The following is a 6,051-nucleotide window of genomic DNA, read 5'->3' on the forward strand; positions in this document are numbered from 1 at the left end:
GGCTGATATTTGCAAGCACGATACAGCCATCCTCATAGATAATAGTCCATACAAAGGGTGTCTTAGCCCAATAGGGAATTGCACTTTTCCAACAACATTCAATTATGATCATAAGGATTCAGTTTTGATTAATGAGCTACTACCCTTCTGAGTTCGTCTGGATGTAGCAGTGGATGTGTATGCCGTGATTAACTTTGACAGATATGGTCAATCACTCTAGTGGAATTTGGACATCCGTTGTATCCCCATTGCATGAATGTAATTATTGAAGGGAATACAATCAATAGTGAGGGAGAGCAAGACACTTCTTCAACCAACTCCAACATCAGAGGTGATGAGCATGAAAACGGTGTGACATACAATTTTGAAGTCCCATCAAATGCACAAACACCAGTTGTAGGTATTTCTCAAAATCCACCTATTTTATTAAGTCCATTAGATGTGTTAAAATTGAGAGGAATTAGTCATGTGTCTACTTTAAAAGACATGGAGGCCATTCACATTGCTCACAACAATTGGGATATGAGAAACCATTCATTAATGGTGTTGCAGTAAAGCGGTATTTAGGACAATTCCAAAGCCTTTATTTACAAAAATCATTGATGTAATATATTCAAGGGTGATGTATAAGGGATTTTGTACAGTGGATCATTCAATTCAATAATATATTATCTTGTGTTATTCTCTAGACTTGATTTCATTCTTGCATTTCTGATGTTTACTAGATTGGAAGACAAGAAAAGGAGAAGTATGTGTGCTATGCAAATATTTTATTGATCACGATGAGTTCAAACTGTCTACCTTACACTCCAAGTTCACAATAAATTCTATGTGAGGGGGATCCCTTTCATGATCAATGATCAATAATTATTGGAGTTGGCCTTGGCTTGTTTGCCCTCAAAACCATTGAAATTTGAAAAACTATTCTACGATATGGAGGACCAAAGTACAAATGTTTTGATTGGAGGACTCTATGCTCGTCAAACCATAGAGCACTAAAATACTACATTCTTGAAGACCCAAGAGTTGCACTATCCCCATTAGAAGGGCAAACTGACACTAGTAACATTTCCCCCTTGCCCATGAAATAAGGAGAATGGCACTACTCCACTTTCCCCTTCAATGTGGGGAATGACACTAGTGCCATTCTCCACAAACTCACAGAGAGATTGGCAAAAGTGCCAATCTCCCCAATATTACTTTGATAATGGGAATGTGTAAACCTACACATCAGTATGTGGAGAATGGCACCAATGCCAATCCCCACTTGGCTTGTGGAGATTGGAACCAGTGCCATTCTCCTTTTTGTAGGGGTAGAATGACACTAAGCTCATTGCAAGTGTCATTGCCCCTTGGATGGGATTAGTGCCAATCCACTCCTTGCAAGGGGGGAATGGATCTAGTTGTAAGTGCTATAGCTACTTGATATAGTATTTTCGTTCAATTTAAGTTGGCTTTATATTCTAATTGTTGTCATGTGTATTTGCAAATGTGTTTCCTTCATTGAAAAAATAGCTCATGGTCTACACAAGGGTTGAGCCTAAACCCTAATTTTGACACAAACATTAAAATTTTCGTTTAAATGTTGCTAGACATAATGCAAAACATAGCAAAGCAAGTTGGCAAATTAACCGTGACAAAAGTTGGCCTAGGGGTGCCATGCCAAGGGCATTAATTTTGCTCCTAAAGGTACCTAGAATTAAATGTGCAAGATGTGCAATTCCTAGTGCGACATGGGTAGTTGTAGTTGTGGCGTAGCTAGCTAGCCATGTATCTTGGTTTTCGCTCACACATGAACCATCTACTTTAGGGATAGACATATAGGGTATACCCACTCTCTTATTGTTATGTTGTTATGTGCTATTTGCAACTAAGAAGAAGAAGATAATGCAATCGAATCCTTCTAGTGAACAATTACTTCTCCACTAACAACTTAGAATTTTCTGCTGCAAGCATATCCAGTTGATAGAAAAACTCAATTTTTATATGTTCTAGCCAAGACTTTATAAGCTCATTGATTTATGTCCTTCTTTCCATCTATTGCATCAACTCTTGAATATTTGCATTCTGCTCCTTTAGTTCTGCTGTATATTTGCTTTGCAACTCTGTTTTTTAGCTAAAAGTTTATCATATACTTCTTCTTCTTTATCCACCTTCTTGTTCTTGACCTGCTATTGCAAACTAATGCATTGTCTTTCAACCTGCTCCAATTGAATCTCCCAACATAACTGCTTCCCATGTTACTGCTCAACATACTATTCCACTTATCTTACATGAAACTCATCCTCAAACCAACATTCTCTACTTCATCCTCAAGCCAACAAACTCTGTGGAGAATGAACTCCTCCTAGGAAGCCCTAAAAGAAAAGAAAGAAGTATGCAAGGGACTGAAAGCTATTTGAGGATTGTTGCCGATTATATTGATATATTCTTGTCGCCATATAGCACCAAAAAGCACAAAGCAAGCACAAACTTAAATTACATAAAACCACAGTTCACCCAAAAAAAGCTGAAAGAGCTCAATATACAAAACTACTACAAAAACCACCAAAAAGCACAAGAAAGGCAGATAAAAGCACAAAACATAAACACATGAAAGCACAAGAAAACAGAAACAGAAGAGAAATATTGTGCACCCCATATAGCACGTGCGAGCAAGCATGTATTAAAAATACCCCTATTCTTTCATTTTTACATTTTCTCATGTAATTGATGAACCCCCTCTTGCATGTATACGTTTTTTAATCTTAAAATTTTGACACCCCTCTGTAAATCTACTTATATAAATTACACTAAGTTGTTATTTTATAAATCCCCTCATGTATGTAAATGGATTGTAAGTCCCTCTATTAAAAAAATACCCCTCCGTGCACTAACGTGCTATGTTACATGTTAATGAGTGACCCCCCCGAGCGTTTTTACTGACAAATGAAGGAAAACGCAATCAAATGGTACTGAATACATGGGTCCCATCGTTAGATGGCCAACAAAATTGGCACGAACCTCGAGATAGGTCATCCCCACATGCGTACAAAGTTTCATTGCCATCGGGCTTCGAATGTGGCATAGGGATCGCCTGATATACCATCTAGAATATGTGTTTTACTCACTAATGAAGGAAAACGATGTCAAATGGAGCAGAATCCATGGTTCCCATCATTGGATGACAACCAAAATTGGCACAAATCTCGAGATAGGTGGTCCCCACATGCATGCAAAGTTTCGTTGCCATTGGGCTTCGGATATGGCATGGCAATCGCCAAATGTACCTTCCGCTACCACAACGTACATAACACCTAGAACTAATCTAATGGTCTACTTTTGATCCAATGCTGACAAGAAGACTACATGCATCTTAGGAGAAATGAAATAGTGACTCAATGCAGACAACAAATGTATAAGATACAGAAATGAAACAGTGACTTGGCATGCAAAACAAATCCATCCAAGTGTACATAACACCTAGATCTAATCTAATGGTCAATATTCGTTCCATGGTCATAACCGTTTGGTCTCCTTAATATATTATGGATAGTTTCCATTTTCTTACCACTCTTTAGTAGCTTGATGTAATCATGAAATGGTCACTCATGGGTCTCATCCCACTTCCCGAGGAGTTCACTTCTTATAAAAGGGCTATGTCAAGTGAGTGCATGAGCCTTACAAAAACCCCCTATTTAAGGTTCCTTATGAATTATAAATACCCCTATTTAATCTTATCAATTTTTCCATTATGAAATTATGGCTACCCCTATTTAACGAGTGTACCGTTCAAGACCGTCAACATTGGAATCCGATGGCATCGGGTAAATTGGATAATTCCTTTTTTATTATATACAATTTATGTAGGCTTTGACTATATATGCATATGCTACCTCGGTTTAACGTGTAAGAAAATATTGTAACACACATATTTGGGGATATTTAATATCATATTTCCCACAAGAGCCAAACTAGTACAAATTTTGGTATTGATTAATTCACATGAACAAAATACACGAGTGCTAAGAATAAGAAAATTTTACAAGAGGCCCGAAAGTGTCTTCTCTTATTACTTATAAAAAGTCACTACACACATCTATAAAAGATAGGTATACACTATGTATCTAGAAGTGTTCGACTAACCCTAACCATGCCACTAGCTATAGTGTATAAAACTAGTTATCATATAGTTGTTATTTATTGGCGGTGTACCAAGCATATTTGCCACCAACTATGTCGGTGCCATTAATGAGCAATGGTCAACCAAGCATCACGTGAGTATGAACATGTGTTGAGCTTGATATCTCAACATTCCCCCTCCAGCTCAATTGCATCTTCTGCACCATGCAAGCCAATCAAAAACACCTCTGTCACTTGTGGAATATATCTCTTCAACTTCTCTATGCCCAATGCCTTCGTGAAAGTGGCATCCACCTTATTGTTTGTGCTAGTGTAAACAAGATCTGTATCACTTGTTGGAACCTTCTCCCTCACATAGTGGTATTGCATCTCAGTGCTTTGTTCTTGCATGATAGACTAGGTTGTTTGCCAAATGTATGCTATTAATATTGTCACACCAACTGACAACAGGCCCATCCATATACTACTGCTTATGTATAAGTAGCTTTTGTAACCAAGCTACTTAACACGTAGCCATAAATGTCACATAATACTTGCATCCACCCATGGATGCTTCTCTGATAATCCATGCATTAGAGTGAAATACCTCCAAGGGTCTCTTACTAATCCCTGCATTGCATGGAAACGCTTACCTTGCCTATTTACCCAATTGGCAAGCCTCACAAACTTTATGCATATTATCCACTCTAAACTTTGGCAGCCCTACCCCAACATTTTAGACTTGCATTTTCTTTAGTTGATGGATATTAACATGGTCAATGCATTTATGTCATATATCAATGTGTGTGCCATGTGCAAACATTGCAATACTACTCATTTCAAGCACCCCTGCATCCAAAGTGAACATTGGCTAGTATCTGGACAAACATATCTGGACAGACACCGTACATACTTTGATGGCCGTATGGATGAGTATACAGGGAGACTCCCGTGCAGCCTCAGTTAGGAGGGCTTCTTTCTTCAAGGAATGGAAGGATTCTCCTTTCTTCTCTGAGGCTCCTATAGGGTTGAGGTGGCACTTCCAACCTCAACCTTGGTTATTTTCCACCTCACTTTGAGGGGGTTTTATTTTTCTTCATGATTTCATGATGTTGTATTTCCGCTCAGAGCTTGCTCTAGCGAGTTTCTTTCTTACTTAATTTTTGTCTCTTCTTTGCCCAAAAAAAAAAAAAAAGTAAACATTTTGTCATTTCTATTGCCTTTTGCAACTAGGCAATAGTAATCCTTAAGATCTTCCACAAAACCACCATGAGGACCTAACCTCACTTGGAATCCTGGGTCAACCATCTGTCCAATAGAAACCAAATTCTTAGTTACGTTTGGAACATGAAGCACGAGCAAGTACTTCATCTTACCATTTTGCATAAACAATGGGACTTTTCCAACATGCACAATAGGATGCGCAGCATCATCCCCTATTTTCACATAACCTGGTCTCTCCAAACTTTTCATATCTCTAAACCACTCACCATGGATGTGCATGTGGTTAGAGGCTCCAGAATCAACATACTAAACATCATTGGAACTACTAGCATGTCCTGTCATCACAGAACTCAGCATATATTGCATCACAGAGAAATGTTCATTCTATCATCATGTTTGCTGCAGCCTTGTGTCTAATGCTGAAGAAGTAAGCTATTGGACACAAGTCACTTGAAGGAGTCACCGATGAAATCACTCTTGTGAGGTGGGCTGCAAGAATGCTAGCCGATCTCTGTTCCACTCTCACTGATTGCATAGGTTGAGTAGCTCAGTATCGGAGGAGGAAAATGTGTTAGTTTCTTCCTCACATAGGGAACTGATACATCTGGTAGGGCCCAATGGAGGTACACCGTAGGTGTAAGAAGGTTAAACTGTATTGTAAGAGAAGTACCACCTTGAATGTTCTTATTGCTCTCAAAAAGCAAGAGGTAAATTAACCATTTACCT

The sequence above is a fragment of the Dipteris shenzhenensis genome, chromosome 6 (assembly GCF_047967505.1).
Source record: "Dipteris shenzhenensis isolate YYH24624 ecotype China chromosome 6, Dip_SZ_1.0, whole genome shotgun sequence".
Classification (NCBI taxonomy): Eukaryota; Viridiplantae; Streptophyta; class Polypodiopsida; order Gleicheniales; family Dipteridaceae; genus Dipteris; species Dipteris shenzhenensis.